This window comes from Balaenoptera borealis (genome assembly GCF_965194805.1).
Source record: "Balaenoptera borealis genome assembly, chromosome: 9".
Classification (NCBI taxonomy): Eukaryota; Metazoa; Chordata; class Mammalia; order Artiodactyla; family Balaenopteridae; genus Balaenoptera; species Balaenoptera borealis.
Genome location: NC_138873.1, coordinates 59498914 through 59517615, shown reverse-complemented (window position 1 = coordinate 59517615; position 18702 = coordinate 59498914). Strand labels below are relative to the sequence as shown.

Sequence of the window (18702 nt, the reverse complement as noted above, 5' to 3'; positions counted from 1 at the left end):
CAGAATGGAGTCTCCTCACGTTGCAAAGCAATTTCTTCAAAGTAGAAATTTCACAGGTGTGCTGCAGAAGACGGTACCATGATCAATGCTTGAAAATGCAAATGCAATCATTATATTATGCTCACCTCAGAACACAAAAGCTTGATTGCATAAAAATGCTGCTTTTATTAGTAAACAGGAGAAGGTTGAAACAGTCTTGCAATTTCTGTATTGCTTTATCACTCCTGGTTTAGAGTATGAAAATTTGATCAAAGCACCTTCTTAAGAATTCAGTTTCATTTATATTTTCAGTCCCCAAACATAAATATGGTGATGGTACATATCAGGGACATTAAGGACACTTGTATAAAAATGGAATTGAATGTTGCATTGTAATCCTCTCTTTTATCCAGCAGAACATGGGGGGAAAATATACTTAAGTGACTCTGGAAGCCGTAGCTCAGCAAAATGCCAGACAACAAAATATCTCTCTCTGATATCAGGTATTTGAGAATTACATTTTCAATAAAAGCATCTCTCTTGGGTTTACAGCATCAAAACAAGAAGAGGTGCAAGATTATAATTTTATGATGTGTGCCACTTAGAGAAAAAAGTAACTTTTTTCTTCACTTGCTTTGATGTTGTCAAAACAAATCATCACCCTGCTTGCTGCACTTCTCTCCCTCATGAGGTAAGAGATTCGATAGGGAAAGATGTGTCTGCACCCAACAAGAGTCCTCCAAATTTTACTGGCAATTAGAAGAAAAGACATGAGTTGTAAATCTCCTCTCTGGGTAGAAAGTTCCCCAAACTTCTCTTTTAAAGAACCTAGTGATGAGTCCAGGAATGGTTCAAAAACTCAACTCGTGAGCTATGCTGGGCCTGAGAGTAGCCAAACAAGGTGAGCCTCTGATGTCCTCAGAGCTCATTCTCAAGCCACCACCACTGGAGTCAAGCAGATAATTTGCGATTTAGCACCGGCAGCATTTGGAAGGATTTTTCTTTTTTGAGAGCTGCTGTAATCAAGGACCATGGAAATCAGGTGCAGTCATATCAGTCAGGAAAACAGCTTTGAAAACTCTTGTGTATTTGGCGGTTGCTAATTTAGAAGCAAACTTCACCTATCGACTGCTCGTGTGTTCGCCTGCTCTGTGGCAGTGCTCACTTGAACCTGGCCCAGTGGGAAATTACTATCACCTTGGCTAGAAATCAGTCAAAACCATGGAAATCACCATATGGTGTGATTCCGGGTTTGTCAGGAGGTGTGGAGAGAGCACCCTTCCCAGGCGGTACCCACTGATGAAGCGGGTTCGTCCTGACTCATAGCGGCGGGGAGAAGCATGCTGATTATGACAGAACATGGGCTGCATCTTTGAAAAGGTCTCCTGTGTCTCTTAATTTTTTTAAGATGTCTAAATTCCCTCAAAAACCAAAGAACAAAGTTATATTCAGATACACATCCATTTGTGCTCATTAGGGAAAAAGAAACCAATTTACCTTATATTTTAAGAGAAGTTGCCTAAAACTCACAGGTGAAGAAAGGATTCCGTTAACTCACAGTGTCAACCAAAGAATGTCACCTTTCATGAATTATCAATTTTTTACAGCACTTTTTTATCTCAGCCGCCCACCGAAAGTGGCAGGGAATTAAAAAGAACTTTCTCTTTAGGGTAGTCTTTTTTCTTTTTTTCTTTTTTTTTTTGCATGATGGAATGCTTTACCATATTTCATCAGTTCTTAGATTTCCTTTTTCTGAACCATTTAACATCTCTGAAATTGGTGTCAAAATTTATGAGATATCTTAGTTTAATGAGCAGCCTTTCTTCTTTCTCCATTTCAAGGAAATATGGTATTTCCATGATCCTTTACCTATTCTAAACCCCCATGGATCCCCAAACTTCCTTTCTTATAAATATGCCCAGGGCTATTTTGAAATCTAGCAAAGACATGAAGCATAAACCTGCCTCACAGCTGTGTACGAAGCTGGCATGCCTCTGCTTTCCCAAGCATACAGGATCTTCTCTGCACAATCTATGCCTTTGCTCCTCACCCGGGGTCTTGGGCAGTGACAGACCCTGCCCTGGCCCAACTCTGTCTCCTCCAGCCTAAAGATGAGCAGTTCTCACTCTGTCACTTCCACTGATAACCACTCCCAAGCCCTGACCTACCTTCTTTTCCATATTTTGTATGAGCCTTTGCAGATCCATTTGATAGCTGCTAATAAAGCAAATACTGTAAGGACTAAAAAGAACTGATAATCTGTGTATAGGAAGAGCTGGTGAAGAAGTCCTGGGACCTCTCTGGTGGTGCAGTGGTTAAGAATCCGCCGGACAATGCAGGGGACATGGGTTCAAGCCTTGTTCCAGGAATATCCCACATGCCACGGAGCAACTAAGCCCATGCGCCACAACTACTGAGCCTGCCCTCTAGAGAGCCCACGAGCCACAACTACTGAGTCTGCATGCCACAACTACTGAAGCCCGCACGCCTAGAGCCCGTGCTCAGCAACAAGAGAAGCCACCGCAATGAGAAGCCCGCGCACCGCAACTAGAGAAAGCCCCCACGCAGCAACGGAGACCCAACACATCCAAAAATTAATAAATAAATAAATAACTTTTATATATATAAAAGAAAGAAGTCCTCAAATAGGGACTAGGTCTTTAAATATCCAGGCTCTGGGATCTTGCATATCAATCATAACTTCTGGGATCTTCCCCAGCATTGGGAGACTTTGTAGAGGATGGTGTTATGCCCAAAGACTAGATTAGAGTTGACCTAGTACCTCCAAAATAAAATAATTAAAACAAAGCAAAATGAAAAAATAAAATGAAACTAAAATAAAATAAAATCAATTCCTGTTGTAATTCTCTAACTTGGAGGAGGCAAACTGACAGCCAGGCTTCATACAGCTGCCTTTATGTTTATTTGGCTATTTTATCTACTCACATGAAATTTTGAAAGACAAAGGTGGGGCGCTTGCCTCTCCGTCTCTGCTGGTGAGGGTGGTTTGGTGTTCCTTCCCTCCTCACAGTGTCAGTCGGAACCAGGTTGGCACTGCAGTGTCTGCACGAGGAAAAGGGAAGCATAACAGTTTCAGGAAAAATTGCTGTCTTTGGAGAGAGCAGAGAATGAGATGGGAAAAGTCTTCAACTATAATGAAGATACAGAGACAGCAGCTTTCTCAGTGGATGGAGCCAGCCCCTCGGCCAACCATGGGGCACAGACTTGCAGCAAGAACACCACAAGTGCTCTTGGAGTTTCCCCAGGTTTACATCTCACTCTAACTCATCAGCCATGGGCCACATGAGAGTCACCCAGCGTGTCTGAGTCCCAGTTTCCTCAACCACAGAACAGAGGGGAAATCAAGCCTTGTGGCTGACAGGGTCTTGATGCTCCGGCTGGGTGTTAAGCCTGAGCCTCTGAGGTGGGAGAGCCGAGTTCAGGACATTGGTCCACCAGAGACCTCCCTGCCCCACATAATATCAAATGGCAAAAGCTCTCTCAGAGATCTCCATCTCAACACAAACACCCAGCTCCACTCAACGAACAACAAGTTGCAGTGCTGGACACCCCATGCCAAACAACTAGCAAGACAGGAACACAACCCCACCCATTAGCAGAGAGGCTGCCTAAAATCATACTGAGTTCACAGACATCCCAAAATACACCACCAGATGCGGTCCTGCTCACCAGAAAGACAAGATCCAGCCTCATCCACCAGAACACAGGCACCAGTCCCCTCCACCAGGAAGCCTACACAACCCACTGAACCAACCTTACCCACTGAGGGCAGACAGCAAAAACAATGGGAACCATGAACCTGCAGCCTGTGAAAAGGAGACCCCAAACACAGTAAGTTAAGTAAAATGAGAAGACAGAGAAATACACAGCAGATGAAGGAGCGAGGTAAAAACCCACCAGACCAAACAAATGAAGAGGAAATAGGCAGTCTACCTGAAAAAAATTTCAGAGTAATCAGAGTAAAGATGATCCAAAATATTGGAAATAGAATGGAGAAAATACAAGAAATGTCTAACAAGGACCTAGAAGAATTAAAGGGCAAACAAACAATGAAGAACAACACAATAAATGAAATTAAAAATTCTCCAGAAGGAATCAATAGCAGAATAATGGATAAGTGACCTGGAAAATAAAAGAGTGGAAATAACTACTGCAGAGCAGAATAAAGAAAAAAGAATGAAAAGAATTGAGGACAGTCTCAGAGACCTCTGGGGCAACATTAAATGCACCAACATTCAAATTATAGACGTCCTAGAAGAAGAAGAGAAAAATAAAGGGACTGACAAAATATTTGAAGAGATTATAGTTGAAAACTTGCCTAATATGGGAAAGGAAATCGTCAATCAAGTCCAGGAAGCACAGAGACTCCCATACAGGAGAGATCCAAGGAGAAACATGCCAAGACACGTATTAATCAAGTTATCAAAAATTAAATACAAAGAAAAAATATTAAACACAGCAAGGGAAAAGCAACAAATAACATACAAGGGAATCCCCATAAGGTTAACAGCTGATCTTTCAGTAGAAACTCTGCAAGCCAGAAGGGAGTGGCAGGACATATTTAAAGTGGTGAAAGGGATAAACCGACAACCATGATTACTCTACCCAGCAAGGATCTCATTCAGATTCGACGGAGAAATTAAAACCTTTACATACAAGCAAAAACTAAGAGAATTCAGCACCACCAAAACAGCTTTACAACAAATGCTAAAGGAACTTCTCTAGGCAGGAAACACAAGAGAAGGAAAAGACCTACAAGAACAAACCCAGAACAATTAAGAAAATGTTAATTGGAACATACATATTGATAACTACCTTAAATGTAAATGGGTTAAATGCTCCAACCAAAAGACATAGACTGGCTGAATGGATACAAAAGCAAGACCCGTATATATGTTGTCTACAAGAGACCCACTTCAGACCTAGGGACACATACAGACTGAAAGTGAGGGGATGGAAAAAAGTATTGCATGCAAATGGAAATCAGAAGAAAGCTGGAGTAGCAATTCTCATATCAGACAAAATAGGCTTCAAAATAAAGGCTATTACAAGAGACAAAGAAGGACACTACATAATGATCAAGGGATCAATCCAAGAAGAAGATATAACAATTGTAAATATTTATGCACCCAACATAGGAGCACCTCAATACATAATGCAAAGGCTAACAGCCATAAAAGGGGAAATCGACAGGAACACAGTCATAGTAGGGGACATTAACACCTCACTTTCACCAATGGACAGATCATCCAAAATGAAAATAAATAAGGAAACACAAGTTTTAAATGACACATTAGACAACATGGACTTAATTGATATTTATAGAACATTCCATCCAAAAACAACAGAATACACTTTCTTCTCAAGTGCTCATGGAACATTCTCCAGGATAGATCATACCTTGGGTTACAAATCAAGCCTTGGTAAATTTAAGAAAATTGAAATTGTATCAAGTATCTTTTCCGACCACAACACTGTAAGACTAGATATCAGTTACAGGAAAACAACTGTAAAAAAATACAAACATATGGAGGCTAAACAATATGCTACTAAATAACCAAGAGATCACTGAGGAAATCAAAAAATACCTAGAAACAAATGACAATGAAAACACGATGACCCAACACCTATGGGATGCAGCAAAAACAGTTCTAAGAGGGAAGTTTATAGCAATACAATCCTACCTCAGGAAACAAGAAACATCTCAAACAAACAACCTAACCTTACACCTAAAGCAATTAGAGAAAGGAGAACAAAAAATCTCCAAAGTTAGCAGAAGGAAAGAAATCATAAAGATCAGATCAGAAATAAATGAAAAAGAAATGAAGGAAACAATACCTAAGATCAATAAAACTAAAAGCTGGTTCTTTGAGAAGATAAACAAAATTGGTAAACTGCTAGCCAGACTCATCAAGAAAAAAAGGGAGAAGACTGAAATCAATAGAATTAGAAATGAAAAAAGGAGAAGTAACAACTGACACTGCAGAAATACAAAGGATCATGAGAGATTACTACAAGCAACTATATGTCAATAAAATGGACAACCTGGAACAAATGGACAAATTCTTAGAAATGCACAACCTTCCGAGACTGAACCAGGAAGAAATAGAAAATATAAACAGACCAATCACAAGCACTGAAATTGAAACTGTGATTTAAAATCTTCCAACAAACAAAAGCCCAGGACCAGATGGCTTCACAGGCAAATTCTATCAAACATTTAGAGAAGACCTAACATCTATCCTTCTCAAACTCTTCCAAAATATAACAGAGGGAGGAACACTCCCAAACTCATTCTATGAGGCCACCATCACCCTGATACCAAAACCAGACAAAGAGGTCACAAAAAAAGAAAACTACAGGCCAATATCTCTGATGAACATAGATGCAAAAATCCTAAACAAAATATTAGCAAACAGAATCCAATAGCACATTAAAAGGATCATATACCATGATCAAGTGGGGGTTTATCCGAGGAATGCAAGGATTCTTCAATATACACAAATCAATCAATGTGATAAACCATGTTAACAGATTGAAGAATAAAAACCATATGATCATCTCAATAGATGCAGAAAAAAGCTTTTGACAAAATTCAACACCCATTTATGATAAAAACCCTCCAGAAAGTAGTCATAGAGGGAACTTACCTCAACATAATAAAGGCCATGTATGACAAACCCACAGGCAACATCGTTCTCAATGTTGAAAAACTGAAACCATTTCTACTAAGATCAAGAACAAGACAAGGTTGCCCACTCTCACCACTATTATTCAACATAGTTTTGGAAGTTTTAGCCACAGCAATCAGAGAAGAAAAAGAAATAAAAGGAATCCAAATCGGAAAAGAAGTAAAACTGTCACTGTTTGCGGATGACATGACACTATACATAGAGAATCCCAAAGATGCTACCAGAAAACTACTAGAGCTAAACAATGAATCTGGTAAAGTAGCAGGATACAAAATTAATGCACAGAAATCTCTTGCATTCCTATACACCAATGATGAAAAATCTGAAAGAGAAATTAAGGAAACACTCCCATTTACCCCTGCAACAAAAAGAATAAAATACCTAGGAATAAACCTACCTAAGGAGACAAAAGACCTGTATGTAGAAAACTATAAGACACTGACGAAAGAAATTAAAGATGATATCAACAGATGGAGAGATATACCATGTTCTTGGATTGGAAGAATCACATTGTGAAAATGATTATACTACCCAAAGCAATCTATGGATTCAATGGAACGCCTATCAAACTACCAATGGCATTTTTCACAGAACTAGAACAAAACATTTCACAGTTTGTATGGAAACACAAAAGACCCTGAATAGCCAAAGCCATCTTGAGAAAGAAAACCGGAGCTGGAGGAATCAGGCTCCCAGACTTCAGTCTATACTACAAAGCTACAGTAATCAAGGGAGTATGGTACTGGCACAAAAACAGAAATATAGATCAGTGGAACAGGATAGAAAGCCCATAGATAAACCCACACATATACAGTCACCTTATCTTTGATAAAGGAGGCAAGAATATACAATGGAGAAAAGACAGACTCTTCAATAAATGGTGCTGGGAAAACTGGACAGCTACATGTAAAAGAATGAAATTAGAGCATTCCCTAACACCGTACACAAAAATAAACTCAAAATGGATTATAGACCTAAATGTAAGGCCAGACACGATAAAATTCTCAGAGGAAAACAGAGGCAGAACACTCTATGACATAAATCACAGCAAGATCCTTTTTGACCTACCTCTTAGAGAAATGGAAATAAAAAGAAAAAGAAACAAATGGGAACTAATGAAACTTAAAAGCTTTTGCACAGCAAAGGAAACTACAAACAAGATGAAAAGACAACCCTCAGAATGGAAGAAAATATTTGCAAATGAAGCAAGTGACAAAGGATAAATCTCCAAAATTTACAAGAAGCTCATGCAGTTCAATAACAAAAAAACAAACAACCCAATCCAAAAATGGGCAGAAGTTCTAAATAGACATTTCTGCAAAGAGGATATACAGATTGCCAACAAACACATGAAAGGATGCTCAACATCACTAATCATTAGAGAAATGCAAATCAAAACTACAATGAGGTATCACCTCACACCAGTCAGAATGGCCATCATCAAAAAATCTACAAACAATAAATGCTGAAGAGGATATGGAGAAAAGGGAACTCTCTTGCACTGTTGGTGGGAATGTAAATTGATACAGCCACTATGGAGAACAGTATGGAGGTTCCTTAAAAAACTAAAAATAGGACTTCCCTGGTGGCACAGTGGTTAAGAATCTGCTTGCCAATGCAGGGGCACAGGTTCGAGCCCTGGTCCAGGAAGATCCTACATGCCATGGAGCAACGAAACCTGAGTACCACAACTACTGAGCCCGCATGCCACAACTACTGAAGCCCACGTGCCTAGAGCCCACGCACTGCAACGAAGAGTAGCCCCTGCTCACCACAACTAGAGAAAGCCCACACACAGCAACAAAGACCCAAAGCAGCCATAAATAAATAAATAAATAAATAAATTTATTGAAAATTAACTAAAAATAGAACTACCATACAACCCAGCAATCCCACTACTGGGCATATACCCTGAGAATACCATAATTCAAAAAGAGGCATGTACCACAATGTTCATTGCAGCTCTATTTACAATAGCCAGGACGTGGAAGCAACCTTAGTGTCCATTGACAGATGAATGGGTAAAGAAGATGTGGCACATGTTTACACTAGAATATTACTCAGCCATAAAAAGAAACAAAATTGAGTTATTTGTAGTGAGGTGGATGGACCTAAAGTCTGTCATACAGAGTGAAGTAAGTCAGAAAGAGAAAAACAAATACCGTATGCAAATACATAAATATGGAATCAATAAAAAAAAAAGGAAAAAAAATGGTTATGAAGAACCTAGGGGTAGGATAGGAATAAAGACGCAGATGTAGTGAATGGACTTGAGGACACGGGGAGGGGGAAGGGGAAGCTGGGACAAAGTGAGAGAGTGGCATGGACATATATACACTACCAAATGTAAAGTAGATAGCTAGTGGGAAGCAGCCACATAGCACAGGGAGATCAGCTCGGTGCTTTGTGACCACCTAGAGGAGTGGGATAGGGAGGGTGGGAGGGAGACGCAAGAGGGAGGGGATATATGTATATGTATAGCTGATTCACTTTGTTATACAGCAGAAACTAACACACCATTGTAAAGCAATTATACTCCAATAAAGATGTTAAAAAAAAAAAAAAAAAAGACAAAGGAGGCAGTTTTGACTCTGACTGTACACAAGCTGCTTTAAGCAGTACTACTCAGAACAGCATGGAGGTTAGATATGGAGATGACTGGGGAGAAAAATGCTGATTAAAATGCTGTTATGTTGATAAACTGCCAGGGCATTTAACATGGCAGGTAGGAAGTTAAACTGCCTGAGAAACCAGTCACAGGACAGGGTTGTCTGTACAGGTGATGGTGTGGCAGACTTCACACTGGAGGGAGTGCAGGAGTTAGGAGGCTGGAGACCCAGACCAGAGAGACATTCCCGAGTGTGTTAGTGGAGGCACTGGAGACTGAGACAGCAGAGGCAGGATGTGGGGAGAGGAAAGTATAGATCCTCTGGGCGGACGGCCACATTCCCGAGATCTGAAGCAGAAAGGAAATTAGTGAGAGAGACTGAGGTGGAACCGAGGGACAAAAATAGGAGGGTATCACATCATGAAACCTGAGGCCAGAGACACCCAAAAAAAGGAGTTTAAACGTTACTGTTTGAGTTGAGAGGTCAAGGATAACAGCAGGAAAAAAAGAGGTGTGGAATCTGACAGCTGCCAGGTAAGTCAAGAGAACGCTGTGCGTAGAACAGGGGGCCAGAAGCCGGATATTAAGGAGGTAGGAAGCGAGTGGGTACTGAAGAGGACAGAGCACAAAGACTACGCTTCCAGAAAGTCAGAATGTTCTAGAAAAACGGCAAAGAACACAAACCATGTTTGTAACATAGTCACTAACCAGGAATCCCAATTGTTGCTTACTGAATAAAATAACAGGCACACATTTTGTTTCAAGACATCTTGGGAACCTCCTAGCTGTATATTTGAAAATCACACTTTCTCCCACCAAATTAATCAATTCAGTGTTTGTACAGCAATTATTCTTTGCAGTCAGGATCAGCCTTGGAAATCAACCCTTTTCTAAGGTCAACAGCGGCACTGTGGTTCTGGCTCCCTCCTTGCCACTCAGCAGCTGCCCTTCTAGACTGTACTAAAAACAATTCCCCTGCCAGGAAAATTTGCCAGTGCTATTTATTGATTTCAGAAAGCTGTGACAAACAACCATGATACCCTGTAGAGTCAATTGTCAGAATATAGTGTATCACCTAAAGCTCTCAATCGACTTCAGTCAACATTGTGAAATCACCAAAAACCGGTGGTTTTAGGGCACACCAAATCTGCCTTTTAGTTGATTCTTTGGAGGTTCATCAAACTTCAAGCTTAATCTCATGTTAATTGTATTCTATAGAAATAACCAACTTTGTGCATGTGCTCTGCCACATTACAATAAGCTTGGGGACTATTCAGTTGATATGATGTCCCCTTGGAAGCCAGAAATTTACTCCACGGAAAGGGCTGTAACATATCAGACTAGCAACCTTATCCTCTGCTATCTATGTTATGTTTTATCTACTATGTGTTTTGCCCTTTTAGAAGTCATAATCTACAGTTAAATCGCAGAAGAGATGATATAAAGTTGTCAACAGGAGAGGCAAGACAGCCATTCTAGGCCAAACAGTCATTTCCTTCCACGATTCCCTCCATCCTGAGTTCTGTGCCTCAGGACTTTATTTCAGTCTGTGCACCCAGCGTCGATCGGTCTTGGGAGCTGAGCTCACCTTGACTGTGCTGGAGATGATGATAAAGGAAATGCCAGTTTATTAATTTGCCATGAGAAGCCCAGCTTCACAGTGGATCAGGAATTCAGCACATTCTCCTGTAGGGAAATCCACCTGGTGGAGAAGAGCAGGCGACCTAGCCTCAGATGGAGCTGGAATTCACATCTCACCTGCCGCTCAGTGGCTGCGTGATCCTGGTCAACTAAACTCTGCTTTCGTGTCCAAGAAGGTGTGGTTGGTGCGATAACAGTGTTTTTCATGAGGCTGTTTTAAGAATTAAATGAAAAAATTCATGTAAAATGTTCATCATGATGGTAAGTCCATGCTGAAGGCGTATTTACTGCTATTGCTGCGTGGAGAAATAAATCACGATCAGATTATTTGGTGACCAGGGAATCAGAGAAACGCTGGTCTGATGGAGAATCTTACTACCTGTCATGCGTAGGAAAAAAATCCTCCTCTACTCAGAGCTGTCAAATTATTCTCCTATACTTTAATCTAGTATTTTATGGTTTTATTTTTCACATGTAGATCTTTGCTTCCTCTAAAATCCATTTTGCTTAAGGAGTCAGCTTTATATTTTTTCTTAAATGGTTATTCAGCCATCCCATCTCATTATATTTTTATTTTTTCTATTTTCTCTCTTGAAGGATAAATTTCTGGGAGTGGGAAGCATACTTTCGCACCATGTTTGCTCTTTGCAGGTATGAAATTCTTTTCTAGGAATTCTATCTTTGTAAGTTTTAAGTGATGCACATATAGCTACAGTTTTGGGTCACTTTGCCTATCGATAGAATGAAATTTCCTGAGAAAGGCAGAGAGCGTTAGAGAGCATTAATTAGGTCAGCACAAACCCTTACCCATTGCCCTCATCACCTGATGAGGGGCTTATTTCAACAGGTGGCTGCTTGGTCCCTTGAAAAGAGCAAAGGGCCAGGAGCCAAACATCTGCAGTCTGACTCTGGAAAAATTAATCTTTGAGCCTTGAAGTTCTCGTCTGTAGAATGAGTAAAATAATATCTGTCATTTTTCTCTCAGGATTGTATAAAAATAAAATCATATCATAGAAATGCCTGTGCTTTGAGAAAGCAGTAGTGCTCTCCAACTTAAGGGGAACTGTACATGATATGAGGTTTAAGAGATCCTTGACCTGCTAAAGGCAGGTACGTCTTGATCACCTTGAATGGACCATAGGAGTTGTGGGAAAGGGAATCTACTTGGGAAATCAAAGATTGCATTTGGAAAATTGGAACGATATTGGTATAATTAGGGATTTTATGGGAAGTATGGATGACCATGTAATATCTCCTGATTAGAAAGGACTATGGCTATTAGACCTTCTGCAGTGTTGGTGCAGATAACTTCAATCACTTGCAAACTAATGGAACCAGGGCAGCTCCAAACTGTGTCTTCACATCTCTTTCCTACAATCAACTCTCCAAGTCTCCAATTCAGAGTCGCACACACACACCCCTGGTTCACAATCACTGTGGTCTCTGGGAGTGTGCTGCTATATCTCCCTACAAGAGAACCTGCCCTGAGGAGTGCACACAGACTCCAGTTGCGATCTTGGATCCACTTTGGACACCTTTGGATCCAATTTGGTGTTCACACCAAGATTATGTTCTTCCCGGGCTGCTCCCAGCTGATAATAGAGCACAGCGGTGGAAATAAGTCCAGGGGTTTGTAAGTTAGGGACTCACCAAACAAGAAACTTTTGCTCTGGGGCCCCCCGTCAGCCTGTAGTCTGGGGCTTTTCTTTCCCAGTCCACTTTCCTCCCCTTTCTCATTACGTCAGACCTTCATCTCAATCTGAAGGTCTCCCCACCAACTCCTGTTCCCTCCCAACTTTATCCTTCACAGGTGTTTCCCCCAATAAATATCCTGCACATTTCAGTCTCTCTTGGTATCTGCTTTTCCAAAGACCCAAACTAACACCTTCACTACCTGCCTCACTCCTAATTTATAGGTATTTCTTCTCACAAATTTTAGGAGGGAGGCCATTGTGGCACACAACAGAAGGGGGCACTATTCACATCACTGTCTGTATGAATGTATTAACCCTTGTTTGTGACCTAACATGGGATCTATCCTGGGGAATGATCCATGTACACTTGAAAAGAATGTGTATTCTGCTATTTGGGGGTGAAATGTCTTATATATATCTAATATATACAATGTGTCTTTTAAGGCTAATGTTTCCTTACTGTCTGGATGATCTATGTATTGATATAAGTGGGGTGTTAAAGTCCCCTAATATTATTGTATCAATATTATTATTGTATTACTGTTAATGTCTCCCTTTATGTCTGTTAATTTTTGACTCACGTATTTCGGTGCTCCTATGTTGGGTGCATGTATATTTACAAGTGTTATATCTTCTTGTTGAATTGATTCCTTTATCACTGTAATGTCCTTCTTTGTCTCTTGTTACAGTCTTTGTTTTAAAGCCTATTTTGTCTAAGTGTTGCTACCCCAGCTTTCTTTTCATTTCCATTTGTATGTAACCTCTTTTTCCTTCACCTCATTTTCAGCCTGTGTGTTTGTCTTTAGATCTGAAGTGAATCTCTTATAGACAGTATATATATGGGTCTTGGGCTTCTTTTTTTATCCATTCAGCCACCCTATGTCATCCATTTACAGTCAAAGTAATTATTGATAGGTATGTACTTATTGCCTTTTTAAAATTGTTTTCTGGTTATTTTTATTGTTCTCTATTCCTCTCTTCCTCTCTTCCCTTGTGATCTGATGACTTTCTTTAGTGTTACATTTGTATTCCTTTCTCATTATTTTTTTGTGTATCTATTATTAGTTTTTGGTTTGTGGTTACCATGAGGTTCTGATGTAACAATCTATGCTATGGTAGTCTATTTTAAGTTGATGGTTGCTTAAGGCTGAGCAGGTTCTAAAAGCACTATGTTTTTACTCCCCCCCGTGATATTTTTGACATCATATTTTACATATTTTTATTTTGTATATCCCTCAACTAATTGTTATAGATACATGTGATTTTCTAGTTTTGTCTTTTAACCTTCATACTAATTATATAGATGGTTAATCTGCTACCTTTACTCTATGTTTGCCTTTACTGGTGAGATTTTTCTTTCTTTCAGAGTTTTCACATTTCTAGTTATGGGCTTTTTTTTTTTCTATTTAAAAAAAATCCCTTTAACATTTCTGTAAGGTTGGTTTAGTGGTGATGAACTCCTTTAGCTTCTACTTGTCTAGAAAACTTTTTATCTCTCCTTCAAGTCTGAATTATAACCTTGCCAGATAGATAGAGTATTTTTGGTCATAAGCTTTTATCTTTCAATACTTTAAATAAATTGTCTACTCCTTTCTGGACAGTAAAGTTTCTGCTAAAAAGTCAGCTGATAGTCTTATGGGCTCTCTCCTAATATAACTAGTTGCTTTCACTTGTTGCTTTTAAGATTCTCTCTTTAACTTTTGACATTTTAATTATGATAAGTCTTGGTGTGGGTCTCTTTGCGTTCATCTTGTTTGGGACTCTGTGCTTTCTGGACTCAGCTGTCTGTTTCCTTACCAGGTTAGGGAAGTTTTCAGCCATTATGTCTTCAAATAGGTTTTCTGTCCTTTTCTCCCTCTCTTCTCATTCTGGAACCCCTATAATGCCAATGTTAGTAAGCCTGATGTTGTCCCTGAGGTCCCTTAAACTATCCTCATTTTTTTTGTGTTTGTATATTTCTTTTTCCTTTTGCTGTTCCAATTGGGTAATAGCCTATCTTCCAGATCACCGATTTGTTCTTCTGCATCATCTAATCTGCTGTTGTTTCCCTCCAGTGTGTTTTTCTTTTAAGTTATTGTATTCTTCAGGTCTGATTGGTTCTTTTTTTATGTCTTCTATCTCTTTGTTGATGTTCTCACTGTGTTCTTCCATTCAACATCTAATGACCATTACTTTGAACTCTTTATCAGGTGGATTGCTTATCTCCATTGCATTTAGTCTTTTTTCTGACTTTTTTTTTCTTTATTCTTTCTTTTGGAACACATTCCTTTGTCTCTTCATCTTGCCTAACTCTCTGTGTTTGTTTGTACGTATTAGGTAGATCATCTACATCTCCAGTCTTGAAAAAAGTGGCTTTGTGTAGAAGGTGTCCCACTGAGCCCATAAGAATGGTCCTCCCTGGTCACAGGTGCTGCAGAAGTGTCCCCTATGTGGGCTGCATGTACCCTCCTGTTGTAACTGGGCCAAATTGCTATGGGCGTTAGCTGGGCTGGTCCCCCGTATGGATGGCTGTGAGGCCCAGCTGAAACTGTTGCATCTGCTCTGGTGTACAGGGCCAGCCCCTGGTGTGGGAGCCACTTTGGAGTGATGCCAATGCTGGCTAAGGTCATCTGCCACATCTGGTGGGGCAGGGGGCCACTTTGAAGGAGCGCTGGTTGGGTCAGGCCCACAGGTGAACCAGGAGGAGGAAGATCTGTGCTAGTAAGTTAGATGGGGAGAGTTGGAAATGGCACCTGCCAGCGCTGGGCCAGCTAGGTAGAAGGTGAGCCAAAAACGAAAATAAAAACAAAAAACTGGCACCCACCAGTTGCTCCATACCAGAAGAAACTTCAAACAGTTCCCCGCTCCATGGGCACACGCCCTAAAATTATTCAATGATCTCCTTCATGTATGACCCAGGCTCTTTTCAAACTGCTGCCTCTGTGCTAGGACTTAGAGTAAGTGAGTTTTTGTGCACGCCATTTAAGACGGAAGACGCAGTTTCCTACAGCCCCCTGGCTCTCCTGGATGTAAGCCCTGCTGTTTATCAAAGCCAGAGGTATGGGGGCTCATCTTCCCCATGCAGCTACCCCAGGCCGGGGAGCCCTTTGTGGGGTTTGGAGCTCCCACTCCTCCGGAGCTGTGATATCCCACCCACTTGTGGGTTTCAGTGCTGGGGCGTGTGTCCCAGCCAGATCATGTGTCCACCCCTCCTACCTGTCTCAGTGTGGCTTTTTCTGTTTATCTTTAGTTGTGGAAAATCTTTTCTGCTTGTCTTCGGGTCATTCTCAGAGATAGTGCCTCTATGTGTAGTTGTAACTTTGGTGTGTCCGTGGGAGGAGACAAGCCCGGGATCTTCCTACTCCACCATCTTGTCCCACGGCTCAAGCCTGCAGAGTTTTTATTCACAGAATGGGATGCTGCTTGAGAGTTTCTGGAGCACTCCAGTGGCACTTTACCTACAATACCAAAGCAAGCTAGACAGTTTTCAAAATGGTCAGTCTGATTGGCTGCAATTGTTTAAAGCCTTTCCAGTGATAGAAAACAGTGTTTTCGGGCACAGATCTGCAAGATTTTTCGGTAAAAGGCCATATAGTAAATACTTTTGGCTTCACAGGCCACATAGACCTCTGTTACAACTACTCAGCTCTCCCATTATAGTGTGAAAGCAGTCAGAGATCATATGTAACATGAATGGACATGGCTGTGTTCCAATAATAGTATTTATTGTCACTACAATTTGAATATTTATAATGTTTACATTTCATCAGAAATAATCTTCTGATTCTTTTTTCAACCATTTAGAAATGTAAAAACCATTCTTAGCTTGAGGTTGGCCAAATACAAAAACAGGTGGGGAACCAGATTTGGCCCACAGGATATATTTTGCTGACCCCTGCTTCAGGCTTCTCACTAAGAAGGGAGATCAGTGAGGGGCACGGCCGGTTCTGGATCGTAACACACTGGCCTAGTTTGGCCCCTGTGAGGACACTGGATCAACCTTGATCTGAAACGGACCAGCTTGGGAGGAAAGGGGAGACACTTATTACAATACTCTCTGTATTCCTTTGAGAGTCAGGATTACCACTGGATTCCTCTGCCTTGCCCTTGTGAGTCTCACCGACATCAAACAGCAAGAAAATGTTGCCTCCTGGTTTCTTGCAATGCTCTGAGAGTTTTAAGGCCGTCTCACTTGAATTATTATATTCAGAATGAAAGTCATAGTTTAAACCCTGAGATGGCGTCTTCTTTCTGGGCAGGTATCTGTATACATAACACGTTGCAGATTAGAGAACATTCTTCCACTGCAAACATCAGACCATGGGATTTTTTGTTTGTTTGCTTAGCTTGGGGGGCAGTTTTCATTGTATATCTTTAGGAGATACTAAAGATAAAAGAAAAAGCCCCTTAAGTTTCTACCACATGCTACTGAATCAAGGGCTGGTATGAAAATGCAATATTCTGTACAGTTTGTTTAATCACACTGTTCTCTGATGCCATATCTAATTTTTCCAGCCTGACCTTTCCTAAGATTCTGCTTCCTCTTTCATCGGGATTTAAGTGAAAGGGCAAAGCATTTTGCATGAATATAGAAACAGGGTAGGAACTGTATAAATCCACTGAAGCAAAAGAAACTCAGGGCAATTAATAGCATTTGTTGAATCCACTTGCTCTCAGGGAACTTACTATCCTACAGCACACATTAAACCCCTGGGGAATGCACTGTTCATCGTTTAAGGAGGAAAAGAGGGCTGTAAAGAATGAAAGGAAACAAGAATGTTCACATACTGAAGTCAGATATTAATCAGACTACTGTTTTTGACTTTGATTTCAAGAGTAAAGACTTGGATTGTTAGTAATTCTGTGTGTGCATGTGATCCAGCCCCTTCTCCAAAAAATATTCTTCCCCATCAAAAACAACCCCCTCAAAAAAAAAACAAAACCCTTCCCCACACACATACAAACAAGAGTCCTACTTTTTAACCTGTAAAATAATATGAAACACTGCATAGGAATTTTCATAGTTATTGAAAGTCTATTTTATTTTATTTTTGGCCGTGCCACTCGGCATGTGGGATCTTAGTTCCCCAACCAGGGATCGAACCCGTGCCCCCTGCAGTAGAAGCACAGAGACTTAACCACTGAACCGCCAGGGAGGTCTCATTGATAGTCTAGATTAGAGTCAGCTCCAAAGAACAGCAGGACCAATTGTCAAACCCAGACTCATGTTCCACAGCCTCACTTTTCTTTTGAAGTTCTCAGTTGTCTTCTTTCTTTCCTTCTATTTTTTGTTTCCTTTTATTTTTAAAAGTTAGTTTATTTTGAGACAATTTTAAATTATAGAAAAGTTAAAAAAATATAACATCACATTCTACCATCCAAAAATAACACGTATCACATTTCCTTCTGTTACAAAAAATTGAATATTGCAACTATAACCAAAGTCCCTCTTCCACCTCCCCAGAAGCAACCACCGTCACGACTTTGTTGTATATGTTTCCACTCCATGTTTTGTTCTTTCCATATATATATGAATCCACAAATATTCTACCATGCTATTTTATAGATTTATATTTGAACAAATGGAATCATTCAGTATGTATCATTTTTTTAAATAAATTTATTTATTTTATTTATTTATTTTTGGCTGCACTGGGTCTTTGCTTCGCGCGGGCTTTCTCTAGTTGTGGCGAGCGGGGGCTACTGTTCGTTGCGGTGCGCGGGGTTCTCATCGCGGTGGCTTTTCTTGTTGCCGAGCATGGGCTCTAGGCGTGTGGGCTCAGTAGTTGTGGCTTGTGGGCTCTCTAGAGCACAGGCTCAGTAATTGTGTCGCATGGGCTTAGTTGTTCCACGGCATGTGGGATCTTCCCGGACCAGGGCTCGAACCTGTGTCCCCTGCATTGGCAGGAGGATTCTTAACCACTGCACCACCAGGGAAGCCCTGTGTGTATCATTTTGCATCTTGCTTTTTTTTCAATCAATACTATATTTTTTAATCTTTTCCTATCTATTCTCTTTCTTCTTTAAAGCTGTTCATCACTCACACAATCCTTTGGGATTATTCTTTCTGCCTCCCAGAGCCCTAGTT

The 18702-nt window shown here is 40.5% G+C and overlaps 2 long non-coding RNA genes across 4 annotated transcripts in view; one reads left to right on the top strand and one right to left on the bottom strand.

The window, feature by feature from the left end:
• LOC309634829 overlaps window positions 1-18702 on the top strand; it is a 346981-nt gene that overhangs the window by 198558 nt on the left and 129721 nt on the right. The gene's annotated exons all lie outside the window — the stretch shown is intronic.
• LOC309634820 overlaps window positions 1-18702 on the bottom strand; it is a 66671-nt gene that overhangs the window by 39256 nt on the left and 8713 nt on the right. For all 3 annotated transcript variants that reach the window (XR_014248441.1, XR_014248442.1, XR_014248443.1), the window contains exon 2: window positions 2926-3042. This is a non-coding gene — a long non-coding RNA (uncharacterized lncRNA). The remainder of the gene's footprint in view (window positions 1-2925; window positions 3043-18702) is intronic.